Source organism: Cyprinus carpio, chromosome A15 (assembly GCF_018340385.1).
Source record: "Cyprinus carpio isolate SPL01 chromosome A15, ASM1834038v1, whole genome shotgun sequence".
NCBI lineage: Eukaryota > Metazoa > Chordata > Actinopteri > Cypriniformes > Cyprinidae > Cyprinus > Cyprinus carpio.
The window spans coordinates 25,840,185-25,862,517 of NC_056586.1; the positions used below are offsets into that span (position 1 = coordinate 25,840,185).

The window sequence follows — 22,333 nt, forward strand, 5'->3', positions numbered from 1 at the left end:
ATATTATAAATAATATAGTTTAATGCCATAACCCTTACTGAGTTGACTCTAAGCTTCTCTCTCTCTCTTTTTTGATTGAAAAAGAAAACTTATATAATGTATATTGCATAACTGATAGCTAGGATGCATTGAATTGATCAATATTGGTAAAGACATTTATTATTTCTACAAAAGATTTCTATTTCAAATGAATGATGTTCTCTTAAAAAAATGCAGCTGTTTTCAACATGAGGAGAATTTTTTTGTACATCAAATCAGTATATTAGAATGATTTCTGAAGGATCATGTGACACTGAAGACTGGAGTAATGATGCTGAAAATTCAGCTGCGCATCACAGAAATAAATTATATTTTACAATGTATTACAATAAAAAAAAACAGGTATTTGAAATTGTAATAGTATTTCACAATATTACCGTTTTTAGTGTTTTAGATCAAATAAATACAGCCTTTGTGAGCAGAAGAAACTTCTCTCAAAAAGCATTAAATGCTTTTGAACAGTAGTGAATATTTGGAAAATACTGCATTCAAAAGAAGTTTGAAATTGCTTTAAATATTCAGTATCTTCTAATTGTGTGCCTGTTTAAGCACAAATAAGCCCTTCCTCCGTGTTGTTTATTGACTTGTGAGGAATCATGATGTCATTGTGCGTGAGAGTTCAAGGGAGAGTCTACGTTTACTCAAAATTGACACACCTAGTCTTCGATTTGTTTGATTAGTTTCAAGTGCGGCAATATATAACAACACGCTGTGTCTTTAAAAGACACAACAAGCTTCATTACTCTCTTTTGTTTTACTCTACAGTGCCGCCGTCTCCGCTCTGGACTTCTTCTTGCACATGGGACCGTGTCGTCTCTTGTGATTGGCTGCCGCTCACCGGTCTGTCCTGCTCATGAGGTAACCCCGGCTGTGGTTGTTGATGCCCGTGGCTGGGCCGTGATGGGGCAGAGGGTGTCGGGTGTGGTGAAATCCGCGGATGAGCCGGAGACGAACGAGCTGGCGTATCCGCCGGTGTTCGCGTCGCTCCGTAGCCGCGGCGTCCCGTTACCCGCCCGTCTGGAGCTGCTGTTGGACATGCCGCCGGCGGGACCGGAAATCCAGCTTCAGCACGCCTGGAACCCAGACGACCGCTCGCTCAACCTCTTCATCAAAGACGACGACCGGCTCACGTTCCACCGCCACCCGGTGGCCCAAAGCACGACGTGGTGCGGGGGAAATCTGATTTACCTCTCGGTTTTGCACGCTTGGAATTGCGCTGGCCCGACGCAGGCGTTGCACACATGCCGTATGCGGGGTCGCGACTTCTGTCTTCGGCTCCCTTGCGAGCCGTCGGATCTGTCCGCCCCTAGTCGGCAGCGAGCCGAATCCTGGGGTTGGGACTTGGACAGGTCAACTTTAACCGACGACAGGAAGATCCGGACCGGCCCGGGCCGGCGTACCCGGAGTTTTATCGAGGATGATGAGGATGCAAGGGACGTTCTCGTGCCTGTAGGAGGTTTCTGGTGGTTCTGGCCATGGACGCGGAACGCTGGGATTCTGCGCCGACGGTACTACCTGGGGCGTGGCGTGTTCGCGGGCTGAAAAGGGAAGAGGCTGTTACCCGATCGTCAGCGCCGTGTGGGGTCACTGCGAGGTCACCATGACCTCACGTCAACGGTTTTAGAACGATACGATGTCTTTTTTCAGGTTCTGCTGCTTCTGTTTTATCTCCTTTTCACATATTTTCCTTCATCCCCCATCCATGGGATTGAGTGCATGTCGATTCAAATCCAGCTCTTTAAGAGATGCTCTTCATGTCTTTGCTGTTGCTTCATGATGTGAGTAATTCGCGCAACCCCTCATAGTAACAGGGAAAAACATGTTGTTCTGTAATAGCAGTTTTTAGATATATGCACCTATGAAAGTATTCCATATTGCTGGCACAGTGCCCTACAAGCATATTCCTACTTCTCTAAAAAAGGGAGTTTCAATAGGGGTTTTCCATGGTTGCAACACCGACCGTGATTTACCAGAAATGTTTAAAAGGGGCCATATATTCATGTTTTTTTATTCCTTAAGCTATTTACAGTTGATCTAAATAGATTTGGATATGCAAGTCACCTCTATTTTATAAAATTTCACTTGCTGTGCTTAATGATCTTTTCACTACAGCACATTTCTTCTTTTTTTTAATTTTAATTTTTTTTTTTAAAGCCAGTATACACTCCTGTTGAAATGTTTGACGTTGGTCTGATTTTATTTTTTATTTTTTTCTCTCTCATGCACACCAAAAAAATAAAATAAAAACTGTATAATTATGAAATATTATTGCAATTTAAAATTACTGTTAAATATTCTATTTGAATATTTTAAAATGTAATTTATTTCTGTGATGCAGAGCTGAATTTTTGCTGATTTGTTGCTAAAAAACATTATCACACAAAAATCCAGAAATCATTCTAATATGCTGATTTCAGTTCTTAAGTTCCACTAATGTCTCACAATGCTTTGTCATCATTTTCAACAAAAAGCAAACTGTAGTTTAAACCGATGTTAAACAAGATGTTAAACCATTCTTTTGCAACATCATGAATCATTCAGCTTATCTAGGATCATTGCTGGACTTTGAAGTCCTGAAGAGTGTTTTCACATGATCGCTTGAGGTCTTTGACCCTTGACCCTTACTGATCTCTGCTCTGTCCCGTAGCTGAACCCCTGCCGCTGATGGAGCTGTGCAGGAGGGCGGCACGACAGGCTTCTGGGACGACCGATCCTCACATTCCAGTCCTCTGCCACTGGCTACACAGGCGTAAAGAACTACCTGCAGTACCAATGAGAGATAAACACACACCAACCAAAAAAAAAAACACCTACTTTCACTGAAAGCGCGCTCGGGGAAATGATCTGCGTTGCTGTAGAGGGCTTTGTGCTGTGCACAGGGACATTAATTCAGTGTCGTAGGGACGCATTTTCCAGCCCCAATGTAAGAGTATCTGGTTTTATACATGATTATGAGATGAAATCATGAGAGTGAAATGTCTGTATTTGGTGTAAAAGTACAATGACTCCAAGTTCATTTCTTCCATGGACATAATTTTCTTTTAGAGCTGATGATTTCTGCTTTTTTCTCTTTCACTTTTATCTAAACACTAGTAAGGACTCCAGCTTTCTTGGACATAAATCCAACATAATTATTTTTGTAATTCAATGCAGCCCATCCCAGAAAACAGGTTCTTATTTGCTTTCCCCAGTTTTAACTATACACATCCGCAGTGCCTGAGATCTTCTGAAATCTTTTTTCCGTTCATGTTTATTATGAGTTTGTTTTCGTTTGTGTTCATGACGAAGCTGATTCAATCAGTTTTCAGATGTTTTTAGCGTATAAACGCAACTTTGAAATAGTGAAGCAGATTTTTACAGATTTGATTTTTATATGAAATGGATGCTTGTCTTTTTCAGATCCAACAAAACCCCGCAACTTTGAAAGTGAATAAAAATACAACTCCAAAGCAAACGCTGTCTGCTTCTCTTTATTTCTGTAGTTCTCACTTGCTTTTTAAAAATCAAATGTTCGACTCCTCCGTTCTGATGTTATGACATGTTTATACGTCGCTTTCCAACAGTAGTTTACACGAACACTGCTTATGTTCGGGTTTTCAGGTTTATATTATTCTGTTTGTGCATCATTGTGGTTTCAGAAAAACACCAAAGCAAACACATCTGAACCGTGAATGCGATTTATCAAAGCTTTTTTTTTTTAAACCTTTGAATATGAATAATAGAAATATGGCATTATAATAATTTCTTTTTGCCTTGAGATAAATAACGCATTATATGTCTCATCCAAATATTAGATAGTTATTGAATGTTAACCCTTTAGCGTCGTCAAGCGTCTACTGTGGGGTTCACTGCACACACAAATGGGGGGTGCGTCGGCGCAAAAAAAAAATATCCCACCCTACGTCAACGGATTAGAACGTCCGTGCTTTTCTCAGGTTCTGCTGCTCTGTTTTTCTCCTTTTCACAGATTTTCCCTTCATTCCCCATCTCTTGGGATTTTGAGTGATGTCGATTTCAATCAAGCTCTTTAGAGATGCTCTTCAGTCTTTGCTGTTGCTTCATGAGGTAGTATTGCGCAACCACTCATAGTACACTGGGAAAAACATGTTGTTTCGGTATAGCATTTTATGATATGATGCACCTATGAATTATTCCCAGCATTGCTGCACATTGCCCACACGCATATTTTCGTACTCGCTCTAAAAAACGGAGTTTAATAGGGGGTTTACTGGTTGCAAAACGACCATGCGAATTTACAGAAATGTTTCAAGGGGCCATATATTTCATTTTTTTTTTTATTCCTTTAAAGCATATTTTCCTTACAGTTGATCTAAATATAGTTGGATAGGCAAGTCACATCTATTTTAAAATGCACTGGCTGTGCTCTAGGATCTTTCACTACACATCACCTTTCTTTCTTTTTTTTACTTTTAAATTTTTTTTTTTTTACAAGCCAGTAACACCTCCTGTTGAAATTTTGACTTGGTTGATTTTATTGATTTTTTTATGTTGTGGAAAGAGGCTCTCAGGCACACCAAAAATCAATAAAACTTTATATAATGAAATATTATTGCAGTTAAAATTACTGTTAATATTCTATTTGAATATTTAAAATTTAATTTATTCTGTGGATGCAGAGCTGAATTTCCAGCACTCATGCTCCAGTCTGCAGTAGTACATGATCTTTCAGAAATCAAGTCCTAATATTCTGATTTCAGTTCGTTTAAGTGTCCACTATGTCGCCAATGCTTGGTCATCATTTCCAACAAAAAGCAAACTGTAGTTTAAACCGATGTAACAGATGGTTAACCATCTTTGCAACATCATGAAGCATTCCAGCTATCTAGGATCATTGCTGGACTTTGAGTCTGAAGAGTGTTTCACATGATAGCCTTTGAGGTCTTTGCCTTTGACTCCTTGACCCTTACGGTGTGATCTCTGCTCTTCCCCGGCTGACCCCTTTCCGCTGATGAGCTGGCAGGAGGGCGGCACGACATGCTCTGGGACGACACCGCGGTGGAATCATCACTCCAGTCTCTGCCACTGCCACAGACGCTCAAGAACTACCTGCAGTACCAATGAGAGACACAAACACACACACAACCAAAAAAAACACCTACGTTCACTGAAAACGCGCTCAGAAATGATCTGCGGTGCTGTAGAGGCTTGTGCTGTGCACAGACAGTAATTCAGTGTCGTAAGGGACCGGACGCTTCAGCCCCACGAAGAGTAATCTGGTTTTATAACCCATGATTATTAGATGACTACTAGGTGTAGATGTCATGTATTTGTGTGGCGAGAATGACCAATTCATGTCTTCCATGGAAAATAATTTTCTTGTATGAGCTGATATTTCTTCTTTTTTTCTTTCACTTTTATCTCTAAACCACTAGTAGGACCTAGCTTTCTTGGACATAAATCCAACATAATATTTTAAGACAATGCATTTTAATCCCAGAAAACAGGTTCGTATTCGTTCAAACCAGTTTGAACTAAAAAAAAAAGAAACATCCCAGTGCCTGAAGATCTTTTGGAAATCTTTTTTTCCGTTCATGTTTATTATGCGTTGTTTTTCGTTGTGTTCATGACGACGCTGATTCATCATTTCAGAATGTTTTTAGCGTATAAAACGAACTTTGAAATATTAGCAGGATTTGTACAGATTGAATTTTTATATGAAATAGAGTCCTTGTCTTTTTCACGATCAGCCGAACCCGCAAGACAGCAGACCAACACTTTCATTCGTGCTCTTGAATGGAATAAAAATCACTCCAAACCAAAACGCTGTCGCTTCTCGTTATTCCTGTGAATCTCATGCTTTTAAATCAAATGTTCGACTGGGGTGCCGATTCTGATGTTATGACATTTTTTATAAGTGCGTTTTCACAGGAGTTTATACTACCTGCTTATGTTCGGGTTTTCAGGTTTATATTACTTCTGTGGTGTGATCATTGTTGTTTTCCGAAGAAATAAAGTCCAAAAGCACACAGCTGAACCGTGATAGCCAGTTAATGCAAAGCGTTTTTTGAAACATTTTGATATGATAAATATGAATATGTATTTATAAGTTTATTTTAATTGATATAATAATGCTTAATGTCCAGCAAAATAGGAGATAGTTTTTGAGTGTTGACCACACCCTTTAGCGTGGGCATGGTTGTCTAGTATGTAATGTCAACAATTTTCACAATCTGTGTTATATAACTAAATATATTCTCACCAACAGCCTCATCATGAGTAATACGCGTGATGGGATGGAAACCGTTAATACCATTAGATTCGTTATTAAAAATGTAGATACCCTCCTGATAACCAGAAAAAAATAGTTTTTCATTTTGCCTTTCTTTGTTTTTTTTTTTTTTTTTGTAGTTCTTTGTCATTTGCATTGGGCGGTAAAGCTTAAGAAACAATGGAGAGAAAAAAACCTTTTGAAAAAAAATATTTTTCATATATGTGCTTTGTAAGGACGCTAAGAAAGAAAGAAAAGAAAAAAATAAGTCGACATGAAAGGCATGTATAGGCCAAAAACACTGTGTTATTTTATCTTCCACCAAGTCATTTTTAGGTTTCAGGCTTTTAGCCAACGTTTGTACAAAAATTATTCTCACTATGTTATGAAGGATGTAACAGAATGGGTTGATATACTACTACCTTCTATGAATGTGTGCGTAAAATGTCCATAAGGGTATCCCAGGTAGACATGTATCTATACATTGCATCTATGTCATATCACTGTATCCGTGGTGCAAACCCATTATGACAAAAAAAAAGAAGTGCTAATTGGGAAGTATAACTTGGCAACATTTTCATAAGAATCTAATAACTCAAATTTATAGGAATGATCTATAATTTCTATGTGTCTGCCCAAAAGTTGATAAACAATTGAAAATGAGTCAGATTAAATGATAATTGCAAATACATCTATCATGCCCTAAAAAGAGCTAAATTGATCAGTATGTCAATATCATTCATATTGAAAAGACCAAGCAAAGGATGTTTCAACGTTTCAATATTTGTATCTCTAAGGCCCTGAATGTTGCTCTGTACAGGACACCCCACCTTAAAACTGTGGCCTTTTTTTCTTTAAACATAACGATATGCGACACTGGCCCCCCCAACCTAGACAAATACTAAAAGTATATGAGCAACAGCCAGAAATGCATACGTGCACGTCGCTACACATGTTTCGCCACATAGACTGTCGCTGTTTGTAAGGTTATTGTTTTGTGCGCGTTTCCTGGCGGAGTCTCACCTCGTCTGAAGTGTCAGCTCTACGTCATCAATATCATTGTATAGATTTTTATGCTGAAATTCCAGTAAAATAACCATTTAACAGTCCAGAGTTTATGTAGTAAAACCGGAGTTCGGTTACCATTTCTTAAACCGGTATTTATCTGACCCCTGTCCGAGACAGACCAGTGCCAGCCGCGACGAACAAAAAGGAGTCCAAATGAGTCGGGATGACGATGTATAAACCACATAGAAACCACTTCCTTTTGCACTTAGAATGAGAGAAAAGTAATTTACACAAACCACTCGCACACAAATGCACGTGTAGTTACACACACAAGAGAGACCGCATGAAGACTAAACTATCAAGAGGCGCACGTACGGCTTATATAAAAGCTCTGTTCAAGGACGCCAGTTTGATTCACAGCCAGATAGACGCAAGATTATTATAGAAATGATCATTTCACATGGAATAGCCACATGTACGTCTGCAAGCTGATCCTGTTAAAGATATAATGTCATCTGGAGAAAAGCATAGCTCTGAACAAACAATATTTTTCACAACATTCTAAATCAGCTCAAGAATGCGCACAAGTGCCACTAGCAGAATAATAAATGTTGTCTTTTTTTTTTTTGTTTTTTTTATTGAGCAAGCAAATCTTAATATTAGAATGATTTTCTGAATAGACCTTGACCACTGAAGAGTAATAATGCCTAAAATATCAGCTTTCGGATCACAGAATAATTACAGTTACACGCTATTATCTCCAATAGAAAGCAGTGTACTTTAAATAGAAACATATATACTCGCTTTTGGCTGCGTATTTCTGATCAAATAACAGCAGGGCTTGCTGTGTGAGCAGAAAATAATTCTTTACAAAACAACCTTTTCAAATCTAACTGAGTTTTGACCTGTACATCACCGGATACTGTCTATTTGACATCCTGCAAGACATATTTTTTTTTAGAGTGTTTGCTCATCTGCAGTCCGTCTATAGGACGTTTCCTATCAGGATGCCAAAGAAATTTAGCAAGATGTCTTTAAGATGTTATGATTTAGAATGCAGTAAAATGACAATCTTAAAGACATCTGTTCACAGATGTTTGTTCACAGCAGACGCTTTCCAGATGAAGCGATCTTTAACAGGACATCTTGCAGACCCGGTACGTGTTGCGTTCAGACGGAGGGGAGAGACAAATAGAGGACTGCGTCTGTAGAGACCTGTCAAAATGAAATCCTGTCTTTAATAATAAAGCCTGAACAGGAGGCTGCTCGAGGTTCTTCTGTGACTTCACCGTCTCATATTCTGTTATTGTTCCTCCCAGCGGTCGAGACAGAGAGTGTAAAAGGGAAAAGTCGGACCTTTTATTACGTTTGTGCATCTCGCACCAAACTGTATTCACAAAGGATCAGAGCTGATTGCGAAGTCTGTTCCGAAGTGGTTTTTGCACATCAACCTCGCGCTGTATTGCACGGTGCACATCATAGAATGCTACAGGTAGAGCGTTGTGGTGTTTTTCGAGCGTGTGAATGTGTTTTCCCCCACAGCCACGTGTGATGTTGAAGGTTCCCCATTGCCATCCTGGTTTTGATGATTTATGGAAGACATGGTGGTTTTCCTCTTCAATCACATGTCTTATTCCTGAAGTAGAGATATCAGCAGTCATCTTCCTCATCTTCCTCTTCCATTTACTTCCGTCTGCTGACTGAAGCTCTGGAAGCTCTGGAATGACACACAAATTAATCTGCTCAGTAATAGACAGAAATATTCAAATTCTTTCCATCTTGTCTGGTGTTACTCTGCCTTCAGAGTCATTTTAAATGTGAAAGTGCAGTGATGCAAAATTTCGCCATAAAATAACAATAAATTAATTTTGCTATCCTATCACAGTCTGTTTGATTAACGGCTACACCTACCCACCACCACTAAAACCTTTCCACCTTCTGATAGCTAAAATAATAAATAAATATTTAAATGATGTGTTTAGTGTCTTTTTTTTCTTCTACAGGTTATCCTAAGGGGTTTTCTTTCACCATTATTGTAATTATAATGGTGTATGCTTTTATTGTGTGTTGGGGGTGGGGGGTCAGGTTCAGGAGCTTGAATAGCACTGGTATAACCATCCATCTTTCATTGTAAGGACAAAGACGCAATGGGGAAAGCAGTAGACTTACAAAATCTGGGCTATTGAACTTAAACATATTCCACAGCTGTAATACTCAATATTACCTTGGCTCTGATTATCTAAACAGTACACTTCTGCTTTGTCACACAGTGTTTTCTTTTAATTTTTTCACAGGATTTTGTGCTGAGGAGGAGTCATCATTTCATAGTTATGTACAAGGAAATTCACTGCCATTGTGAAAGATTGTAGGAAGAGAAGTAAGTCATACAGAGTTTTTTCGAAGCGATGTGAATGTTGAAAAATGAACAGAAAATGAATTCCGTCTCTCATTTCTCCTTTTCTTTAAAATGCACAAATCAAGGCTACAATGAGGCGGACCTAAATAGAGCGCAGCAAAGTAAAACCAATCATAATATAAAAAACACATAAAAAACACTGTTAAAACATGTATTAGATTAACATGTAATTAGATTCTCGAAAGCATGTTATTTTGTGTTTGACTTGCACTTTTGTTTTTCAAAATGTCTTCTGTGTTCCAGAGAAAGAAGGCATGCAGGTTTGGATTTATTTTTATTTTGAATTTTATTTTTGGGTGAACTATCCCTTTAACACTGCAAATTGTTTACATTTAGTGGCCATACTATTGAATTCTGCGAGTGTTTTAAACATTTACCCATTCCCAATTCTTAACATTAAAACTACTTATACAAACCAGAGGAGGGAAAGGATAGTCTGGGTTAGAATGTTATTGAAAACACTAACCTTCCAAATCTGATTTTGTTTAAAAAGATGTTGGACAAAAACGAGATATTGATTGAGGAACACTACATTCCCGGACGGTCTTGGCAAACCATACTAGGCCAATGATCTCACACACAACTTCAGTATTAGTTTTTTAGAAACGACTGGGTTTTGAATCATTGTTCAGCTCAAGCTGATTGTGTAAACTGCTGTTCTGTCCTGTCATCTCCATAACGAATAAGTTTTTTTTTGTTTTTGCACGGAGGTTCGTGGCATTGCTGTTTTGACAGTTTGTACAGGGTCGTTAACCCATTATGTGTGCGTCTCTCTATTTTGGCAAGCTGTCTTTGCTTTATCCACTATGGTGTCTTTGTGTTTGCTTTGAACATGTAGACATTTGTCGTAACTCCAGAGGGTTGACGGTGATGGAGAGAAAGGATCTTGTCACACCTCCGCCTGTTTTCTCTGGCTAGTGTTGTGTGTGTGAATGTGCTCTTGGTTTTTCTGGTTGGTTGATGGTAGTAAACACTCAGCAGCAAACACCGCATCAGGGCGGGCGATACACACCACAATGACTGCAGTTAGCAACAGCAGGTACAACTACAGAAAGAGACATACACGCTTCTAAATCTTTACATAAACCCTATTAGACTTTAGAGTAGATGTCATAATTTGACATGAAGCTATGATGGATGACAGTCACATCTGTTTAGTAGGCTATGTTGTAATAAATAATTGCCATGTGTTTTTGTCAGTTGGTTCCTTAATGATTGCATTTGATGATTGCAATGATTCTTTTGCTACTTTTTTAAAGAGCAAGGTCATATGGGGTTTTTTGGAAAAATATCTCTTTTGCAGTTTATAATGTAGTCCTATCCTAAAATGAAAACAATATGCAAAGTTGTTAATCAAAAAAAAGTGCATGATAAATAAAGATATTGTCTCTCAAAAGAGAGAGTCGGTTCTGAATTGCCTTAACGAGTCTTTATATTTTCGAATATTTTGCCTGTTACGGGTTTACGTCACTGGGTAACAGATTTGCATAATCCTGTTGTAGGGCACTCCAAACAAAATATTAGGACACTTTTAAAATACTATATGACCTGCTCTTTAAGGAAGCCTCATTGAATCAAACAACATAGTTGGAACCATAGTTACCAGTTTTTGGTTCATCTGAGTTTATTAAAGTAATAACTGTTCTCAATAAGAGAATCAATAACCATTCCAGCTGATTAAGTAAGTGATCAGTTCTGTGTTTCCCAAACCCTAAAGTGCACAACCCTATCATGGAAAATACCTGTTTGAATAACATTTTGTTAACATTAGTTAATGCATTAAGTATCATAAGCTAACAATGAGCAATATACTTTTATTAACATCATTTAATTATAGATTATTATTGTTAATTTTATTTCTTGTTCCTTCATAACACATTAACAGTAATTTATAAACTTGAGTTCAAAAATTTGGGGTCAGTCTGATTTTTTTTTTTTTTTTATATTTTATATATACTAATTAATAACCTTTTCTGAAATGATGCATTAAAAATTATCAAAATTACAGCAAACCATTGACAATGTAACAAGATTTTATATTTTAAATAAATGCTGTTGTTTTGAACTTTCTATTCATCAAAGAGTCCTGAATTTTTTTTTATTTCACAGTTTCCACACCAAAAAATATGAAGCAGAGAATGTTTCCAACATTGATAATAATGATAAATGTTTCTTGAGCATCAAATCAGTATATTAGAATGATTTCTGAAGGATCATGTGACACTGAAGACTGGAGTAATAATGCTGAAAATTCAGCTTTGATCACAGAAATAAATAATAGTTTGAAAATATATTCAAAATTCTTTAAATTGTAATAATATTTCACAATATAACACAATATTTTTACTGTGATTTTGATCAAATAAATGGAGTCTGAAGTGACTTCTTTCAAAAAAAATTACAAACCCCAAACTTTTGAGTGGTAGTGTATAACTTAAGAAATGTGTAATATTAACTGAGATTAATAAATTAATAAAGTATTAAATGTTTGGCATCATCTCAGCTAATGTTTACCTTGTCTTATCAAAATTAACAATCACGGACACAATTAATTCATTCTGACTTTCACTCACCTAAGCTGTAGCTGTTAGATTCTGTGACTGTAGGATGAAATAATTTGCATGTATTTGGGCGGAGCCATCGCATGATTGACATGTTCAAAAGCTTCCTCGACTGTGAAGGATTTGACCTTGGAGAAAGAACGATAGAGAGCATCTTAGGTCATAGAATCAGAGCGTGGGCTTAGTTAGTGCATTTCTTTGTTTGGTTCACACCTGTAACATATATGTACTGATCATCTGGCTTGTAACGTCCGTTGAGCTCAGAAACAGGTGAGTCTGAAGGTGCGGACGGAGTCGACAGCCTGACGGGCTCTGATAAACGCACCTGTCTGATCACCTCATGTGTAGTGAGAGATGGAGTCCACACCTAAAACAGAAGATGAGAGATGTGAGACAGTTGTTTAGGGAGTAACAAAAGTAAATACTGTAGAGGTTTTTACCGTATATGGACATCCCGGTGCTAGAGTTGGCGTATTCCAGTTGTTTGCCCAATAAGCGCTTTGTGGTGGCAGTCCATACTCTCTAGCCCCGCCCTTAACTCCTCCCCCAACACCATGATGTCACAGTAGTCCAGATTATATGCGATTTCCTTCAATGCACCTGACCTGTGATCTGCAAACATACAAAAATGAAGCTAATTACTATGAATAATAATGAAAATAACCCTTTTTTTCTTTGTCTTCTACAATGAACATATTTTTCAGTAGTATAACATATAGTCCATGAGCCAACTGGACAGTTTTATGTTTTTGTTTGTTTGTTTTTTGTCCAAATTTGTATTTTTGGGTGAATTGTCTCTCTCTTTTTTATTTTATTTTAATTTTGCTTTTTTCAAACATAACAAATAACACATCGATCATCAGACAAAATGCAAAGAAAAACCTAATGTAAACTTAAATAAATAAAAGAGGGAAAAAAATGGGAGAAGTATTAACAGATGGAGGACACAAGTAATTCTGTTAGATCAAATCATGTGGCACTGTTATTTATTATAATTCAAACAATGTTTCCCAAATTTTTTAAAATATTAAATCTCTGCCCTTGATTAGGTAATGAAATATCTACAATAGTGATGTGAAACTGTCATGGGAAAAGGAGCAAGGAAAATATAGTTTAACATGATATTATATATATATCCCTCAGGATAAAGGAGAGAGAGGCATCCTCATGAAAGACTTGTGTGTTGTGTTGTGTTGTGAGTTTAGTGAGCATCTGTCTTTTATGATTTATTAACATGTTTTTTTGCATTTACTGTTGTTTGCCACCAAAACAGCATCACACCTGCGGTTTGTCAGTGAATAATGTGCTCTGTGCCTCGTTTGGGGACTTTCTTTGTGTGTGTTTCAACAGAGAGTTGTTGCGGTGCGAATCGATCACACCCAAAAGGAAAAATCTGTCATAATTTACTCCACCGCTCATTCTTTGACTTCTCTCTTTAATTCAACCGACAGGGATAAGTTGAGGCAGGATGCTGTTTCTACACTAAGCATAGATCGCTGTCGAGCTCCAGTATGATATAACACATCTCATTCCTGTATATCAATATGGTGGGTCCAAGGACAGGTGGTTGAATAAGCACTACAAAATGTTAATTCAATTTTAAGTTCATAATGATATGAAAGTGAGTAAATAATGTCAGATTTTTCATTTGAACAAATTATTCTGTTAAGATAAGCAAGCTGATTCTAGAACTAATTCTCTGTACCTGTGTTTGTCTGTTCGCCGCTTTTTGTAACTGTGCTGATGATATGCAAATCTCTGAACAGGGATAGGCCGAGGGCAAGGTTGGAGGCGGGGACAGTCAGGTGCTCTGCCCCAGTGATTATGATGCGTGGTTCACTAGGCTGCATACTATTGCAACTGCACTCAATACTCATGGACAGAACTACATACTCCTCTCCGAAACCACTGAGGAGACGATCACAAACACAACAACATATTCTTTCCACTTTTGTGTGTTATTTATTTAGTGTTTACTTATACACACACTCACACACACACACACACACACAGGGGTCCAAAAGTTATGTACCAAGTGCCACTACTGCCAGTGATTTTTATTTAGGAACTGCATACACAATATGCATGAGTTAAATCACTAAAGTTACAGTCTGGACACATGCCACCTTTGATCATGTCATGTGTGTATTATATATATATGAATATTTTCCCAAAACATGCAAGAAATATTTAGAGCTGATACCAACTTTACTTACTCTTCTCTCCTTCCTTCCTTCTTTTTTTTTTCCCCTTTCTTAAATCAAGAATTTATCATTCATTAAATTTTACTTGAAATTGGCAATATGAGGCCATTAAAGCAAATTTTGGCTGTAAGTATATAGAATGCAAAAATATTTACAGGGCCAAGACTTTTAGTATCATTGCGAATTCTATTATTTTTTTTATTCAGGGATTTAGATTTTTTAAATCTATTTTTAATTTTTATTATATATTTTTTTAGTTCCTGTTCAATTTTCATTTAAAGTTTATTTCAAACTTCTTGTTGCATTTATTTGTCAGTTTATTTATTATTTTTAAATTTTTTTTATTTTTGCATTCTTTTTAGGTTTATTTATTTGAGTATACTAAGATAAACAAAATGAAAATGAGAAATGTTGCCTTAATTTGCAACATGTCTAACATTTATTTCAGTTAGAGTTTTTCTTTATTTCAAGTAGCAAATATTGTTTTATGATTTTTAGTTTTAGTTGACTATAATATGTAACCTGATAACTTTAGAGCTGGTAGAATTTTATCAGTTCAATTGTTATTGGCAGATGGAGCATAAAATTAGTTTTGGGTCCTGCAATCACTCCCTCAGAGGTGAAGACATCTCCATTTGGATATAAATAATAAGAAGCGTTAGACAGTGATGTGTAGAGTGTAAACAAATCACTTGGAGCTGTACCCAACTCATTACAGAGACTGCAGCTCTGATAACTTCACACAAAGAGAAAACCTACGCCTGGAGTGAATTAATAACACTTCAGCTTTCTTGGATCTCGCAGTAATTGGACTTAATAAGCTTAAAAGCAAAACACAAGCGGTGTTTACTAGAATTAATTTACAACTCTAGTGATTTGACCACCCGTGAAGCAGCTCTGAACCACAGAAAGTAGAAGTCCATTATCCACAAATAAACACAGATCCGCATTCTCTAATTAAATATGTTGTTCTTAATCCTGACGCAAACAAACACTCACATTCATCAACAGACAGGAAATGACTGGAGGAAACCATCTGTGACTGAAGGTTTAGATACGCAGAGGCTTGAAGGGATTAATCCATATTTCATTGTGTAAACAGCTGTTTGCTACAGGATACAGTTGGTTTAAACTAAAATATGATTTTACTTATTCTTTTACAATCTGTGACGATTGACTGATGATGACCAAACAATGCATGCTACGTATATGACATCTTTAGCCCTATATTTGGTTGTTAATTGTTTCTCAGGGTGATGTGTGTTGAACACATGATAAAATTCATGTATTTGAATGGCATTTGGTGAATGAAGGATGAGGCATTCTGCCATTCACTAAACCTGGAGGTTTGCCTCACATTTCTTTTAAACACATGGACATATTCCCAACATTGCAACTGAAGGAGCCAAGTGTAAACTTTATGGGTTAAGTATTAACTATTTAGTTTTGCATGATGATTTCCCCTAGTTTACCCATTTCTATGCCCTTTTTGCTATAATTATGTTCACTAAAGTTAATCTTTCAAAACAATATTAATTTACTACTACCTGTTAAATGTAATCTTTAGCAAGTTTTTTTTTTCTCAAATATAATCTCTTTTTTTTTTACGAATTTGGAGAGATTAGTGTTAATCAAAATTAAATTGTTTTTGTAATATTGCAGTGTGGTGCTGCATGTAGGGCTGGGCGATAAGCAAATCTGTAAAAATTATTTATTATTTATTTTATTAATATTTACATTTTTTTTCCTTCCAACAGTTATTAATAAAATAATCGAGATAAAATGGATTAATTGTTGCCACAAATTAGTTTTTGCAGTGAAGATTTAGGCTAATAATAATTATAAACAGTTTAGTAGTCTATTGGTTTTATGCTCCCGATAATTTCACTAAACTAATATCAGTAATTTTAGCCAGTGACTTACTCAAATATGAGATTATTTTTACTTTTTTGTATGTACAAAATAAATAATAATGTACCTTAAAGTATTGTGAGTTGCACCTATCACTTCCCATACAGACATAGTGATCTTATTTATTTTAATTTACGTTTATCCTTTGTAAATAATTATGTACACTTGTGTACAGATATTTTTATGTTTTTGTTTTATTTGGATCAGCACGCATGTTATGGTAAATGAGTAATCATACAAAAATGTCGTAGATTAATATTATATTTTATTCTTTTTATAATCAATGGTCATTTATGTGATAAGAACAGTTCAGTACCACAATTGAACTGATGATGTTAATTAATTATCACAACATGATAATCCGAGGATCTCAATATTGACCAAAATAATGTTAATTATGATTTCATTTCAGTTGTTACACCCTAAATTCATGTGTAGCAATTGTTGTTGAAAACCCATTTTGGTGTAAAAAATTTTTTATTTCTCTAAACAAAGATAATATTGCCAATTTTTTATCCTATTCAAAATAAAAATGTTCTTGCCCCGCATAGATTCTACATTCTCGCTTTTACTTTTCAATAGAATTTAGGGAATATACTTTTTATGCCAAGTTAAGTGCTATATAAGTGTATAAGTGTAAGTGCTATAGTATATATATATATAATTATATATAATATATAATAATATCTATATATATATACACACACACACACACACACACAAAACTAGTTTTTTTTTTTTTTTTCTTTTGCTTTCATTCTAAGTTTTTGCAGTGTTTTTCATTCCGCATTCAGCTAGAACAATTACACGCTATGTTTACTTTTACTTGAAGTATAAATGAAACTTTTGAAAAAAAGTTACTAATTGATGCCAAAACACAACACATGTTGGTCTTAATGCTAAATCTGTGCATCCAGCAAGTGTTTTTCAGTTTAGAATGAGCAGAAGCTAGAGTTCAATTATATGTCTTACCGGTAATATAATACTTAGTTGCTCTGTTGTGGTGTATTATTGTCTGTGTGTGTTTTTTATACTAATTAATCTGATTGCTCTTTGCTGGAAGGAACTCCGCCCACAGGCGTTGACCTCAAGCCTCAGAGCGGGCGCAGTCACTAGCCTTTAGCGGCGCTTATGCATATTCATGCAATCCTGCTTTGAATAATCATGGAGTTGCCAATTGGGTGCAATTGTGCTCCAAAAGTACAAAATCTCTCACACCATTCTCTTTGCTAGAAATCTCAAAAAAATCTCTCCTCAAGTAAAAAAAAAAAAAAAAAAAAAGTTTCTGAAAATTAGCCATTTCCCGCAATGGGTCTGTACATAAAAACTAAAACCTCCTAAGCCATTGAATAATGAATTAGAAAAAAAACCTGAATAAGTGATATTTTGTTAATAAAAGGTTACAATAAGGGTAAGTACGGCTTACAGTATACGAATTAGGATTTGACATAGTCATGTAAGCAACGGAATGCAGCTATATAGCAGAAAATGATAAACAATCTAGCTTACAAATACACTAATCAATAAAGGTTATTTAATAGTGGCATGGATGCATTCCATGAAGAACCGGTTAATATCAATGAGAACCACTTCCAATGTTCGTTTGTATAGTGATGAAAAAGCGTTGCCAGATTGCAGGAAACACAACCCTGGGTTTTATATAACTCTGCTCAGCTCCAAAACAAAAACAGACATTCTGAACACAAAACGCCACATTTCAAAGTAGATAACATAGCCATTGTTTTTCAGAGGAAAAACATGTGATCTTAACATGTTTCTAAATATCTGACCCAAACATATTATGCGTATTTTTTTATTTTGGTTCAGTCAAAAAAATTACGAGTACAGCGTTTCCACTTTAATATAAGAAAGGGCAAGCAACACATTGTATTAAATGTCAAATTTTACAAATTTAGAACAAACTAAAAGAGTATTTTCATTATAAAAATATACTCCAATAATCTTTGTTTTATTTACATTTTTTTTTAAAAAGGGATCTAGTATTTAATAACTTTTCTAGCCCTGGGTCGAAGTACAGTTAAAAATAAACTCTCGTATGACCTCGGATGCAAAATCAAACCAGGAATATAAATGGTTTGATCATTTATATGTGCCGTATTTGTCCAGGAAAGCTAAATTCTAGTATTGCTTCTAGAATGATTAGAGCATTGATGATATCTCATGATATTTATTTATATATCTACATTAGCGCACTGCTGTGGAGCATCCGGGGTGATGACTAGCGCCCCTTGGTGCCTCCGGAAACTAGTCCGGGAGGGTTCCCCCCCCCAAATATTGATGTAGCAACACTTGTCCTCAGTGGCGGCGTGTCATCTGTGTCCTAGATCCACCTCCCTCATCACACCATGAGATCCATGACGGCGGTTCAGATGTAATAATCTTAGAAAGGAAGCCATGTATCAGACTAGTTACTAATTATGTGAGATATACTATCAAGGTGTCTGTGAGAGTGAGGTTTGAGGCCAAGAGATGTGCGAAATGAAGAAATTGGCTGGATTATGAAATTGAAGTAGAACTATAGAAATGATAGGAAGAAGTGAAATTCTAACATCAGGAGAGTCGTAAATAATTTACATTAAAATATACTAGGTTTATGCGATATTTATTGAATTTAGATCTTTTGTGTGATTTTATACAGCTGTGAAAAGAAATGGTATTTATAGAGAAGAACAATTTTCAGTCGCACGTGAAAATTTATAGAAAGCTTTTGCAGAATTCCAAAAAAACGGCCAAGATAACGCCATTGAATAATTATGGCAGTAATATTTTACAAGCATTTGATAAGACATTTTTTTTTAGTTTTTGTTAAATGTTAATTCTATATTTATATCGACTTTGTTTTATATTTGCAGCTTTGAAAAATCTATTTTTTAAAGTGTGACTTTCCTTATTCTTTTATCTGTGAAAGACTAAACATTTATTATTCTATTAATCATTTATTATAAATTTGGCATACCTATTTATGTGATTTGTTGTTAAATATATTACATTTAAATTAGCGTTGCCTTCTGCATAAATATGTTTCTTTTTTACTGTTTTTTAAAGAAATAAAACCTTCATTACTGACAGTTGCCAGTTTTTTTCAGCTGTATGTTTTGCATTTAAAATATTGTTGCACTTTTAATGTTACTTGCGTGAACATGCTACACACAACTACAATGTCCGTATGTGCAAGTAATATGTTCAATCTTTAGGTACCGTTCTTGCTCATATGAATCGAGTCATATGAATCTGAGTAGTAAATTGGTCTGTTTTTTGAATAACTGTTATCAGTATGTCAGGGCGAAAGTCTGTAGAAATGCATTGTTAGAACATTGTTAGTGCGATTATTTGTGATAGACTAGCTTCAAAAATGAATTATATTAATACTCAATCTTACTGTTTGATGAGTTTTCCTTTTATTAAAAGTATGTTTTTAGGTAATTCTTATGCAGAAAAAGTTTATAATAAAATACACTGTTGTACAGCCAGTACAGTTGAATTTCTTTTACTTAATTCTAATTAATATTCACAATGTCTGCCCATCCTGCATCACGGCCGGACTAGACTGTTATTTACGTTTCAAAAGTCTGATAATTACTAAGGTCACTTCTGAATGACGTTCAATCCTGACTTGCGCGTTAATGAGTGATGTAACGGGCACGTATCTAATCACACCTGCCGACTGTTAGCATACAGCCTGCTTTCTGTCTCTCACTCTAACAGCTCCTGGACTCTCATGTCTGTAAGAAACCTGCTTATATATATGATTCCGTATTGTCAAGTCTTCCCTAGAGCGTCGACGCAACACAATAGAACATAGGGAAATCTAAGCAAAGCAAGAGATGTGTGACGAAATTGTGCTATACGATGAGCATATTCTCTCTTCAAGTCTTGTCTCCTGGCTTTTCGTAAACCTCGTTCTCCCTATTAGCCTCGTACAAAATTAGTGAGTTTCAACCATGTTCTGCTGTTTTAGTCATGGCAAATACTTTTCAGTATTAATGTTAATGTTTAAATAACGCAGTTAGAGCCTTTGATAAGTATTTCTCACACACTTCAACCAAGCTGGCTTGATCAGAAATAGCCTGTAGAGTCAGTTTTAAGTTACTAATGTGTGCGGCGCTAGTGTGTGTGTGTGGTGCGTGTGTGTGTGTGTGTGTGTGTGTGTGTAATGTAACCTTATTCTCTCTCTGTCTGCAGGTTCTACTGGTGATGGCTGAATGTCCCCCCCAAACCCCTTCTGTGAGGTCTGCTAGGCAGGAGATGATCTTCAGCTGCAATCTCTCCAGATCGTATCGTCAGTCCACAGACAAACTGCCTCGGAAATACTTCAATAAACTTTGCTCTAGAGACCTCACCACCTGCACACAAACACAAAAATGTGATTTCCTGATTCCCAAAGAATCATACTAGTTTCTGTTTCCATTTTATTTTTTCCTCCCCTGCGTGAAGTACAATCATAATGTTTCTTGCACCAAAACCAAAAGTTTTGTAGTTTTTTTATGACCATTGTTTACCATCTGTTTTTGTTAATAGAATTAAAATAGGCTGTTTTTGGGTCATTTTTTTTAAAGAAATTAATACTTTTTATTCAGCAAAGATGCCTTAAACTGATCCAAAAGTGACAGTAGAACATTTATACATTCACATATAGAGAAAGCAGTTATTTTTAAATTTTAAGAATTTCAAAATATTTATTTTTTTTACTGTATTTTTGATCAAACTTGAAAAACGGGCAGATCGAGAACAAGCCTTGGTAAGCAGAAGAGAATTTCAAAACACATTAAAAAAATGAGATTGTTGCTTGTAAGCAGTAGTGTGAATGGTGTTCATGATTAGAGACCCATTTTTGCGGCTTAAAGTCCCTCCTTATGTCACAGAAGACTGGGTAGGGCGTTTCTGAATGTTCTAAGTAGCCTATATTGTATATGATATACTGAACGTTTCCATTTCTAAGCCGTAGAGGGACAACAAATTTTTTTTTTTTTTGTAATATTTTTACCAAAGATGTCTGACTTAATATGTGCTTGTTTTAAAGAATAAAAATCGCATCATGCTAAAAAATCTGTGGTCGCTAAAGAAGTTAAGTAATTCAATAAAGGATTACATTTCATAATAATATATCTATATATATTGAATATACTACTATCTACTTAATATACTTATTATATCCACATTTGCAGCATGAATAAGTTCTGTAATCATTAAAATATTCACTCTTTGGTATCTTAAAGCTTCTCTATTAGGTTGGTCTGATATCATTCGTAAAATGCCATGGAAGCCAGAAAGCTGTTACCTGTTGGACCCCCGGGTCGAGAGCACGTCAAACCAACATTAAGCCCTCCACAGAACCCCTGTTCAGTCTCATTGACTGACCGGGCAGCTCGTTGGCCTTCGGTTTGCAAGGGGCACATAACAGTTACACATACACACACACACCCACACACCCACAGACCACACAGCACACACACAACACACATTAAGCATAAATTTCAGCATCTCAGTTTGAGATAGATAGAGGGTCTTAGAAGCTGCACAGATCGATAGAAAAATGAAGCAATCACCTAGATAAACATGATGAGGACTAAGTCAGAGCGAATGAGAAAATACTGCAGTCTCTTGCCTGTATGAGAACGGATTGGTGTAATGAAGCCTATCTGAGTGTGTTTGTGATCAGTAGAGGTGTAGATGAGACTTGGTGAGACTCACGGGCAGATTGCCTAGGATGGTCTCAAGTCTGCCTAGTGTGGTGGTGTGCCTTGTGTATGGGTGGTGTGTGTTGTAGGGGGTGTGTGGTGTACATGGCATCAGGGGATGAAGTGGGTGGGGTGTGGATAGGGGGTCGTGTGGTTTGTGTGTAGTAAGTGTCTTGGAGTGTGTATGTGGGGTGTGTTTATGTAGTGATGTGTGTGTGATGCCTAGGATGTGTGGTGTGTGGGAGTGTGATTGTTGTTGTGGTGTG

General features: G+C 36.2%; 1 protein-coding gene and 1 pseudogene across 1 annotated transcript in view; both read left to right on the top strand.

The window, feature by feature from the left end:
- LOC109094145 overlaps nucleotides 1-1,663 on the top strand; it is an 8,461-nt pseudogene extending 6,798 nt beyond the window's left edge.
- LOC109075228 (NACHT, LRR and PYD domains-containing protein 3-like) overlaps nucleotides 1-22,333 on the top strand; it is a 388,647-nt gene that overhangs the window by 288,420 nt on the left and 77,894 nt on the right.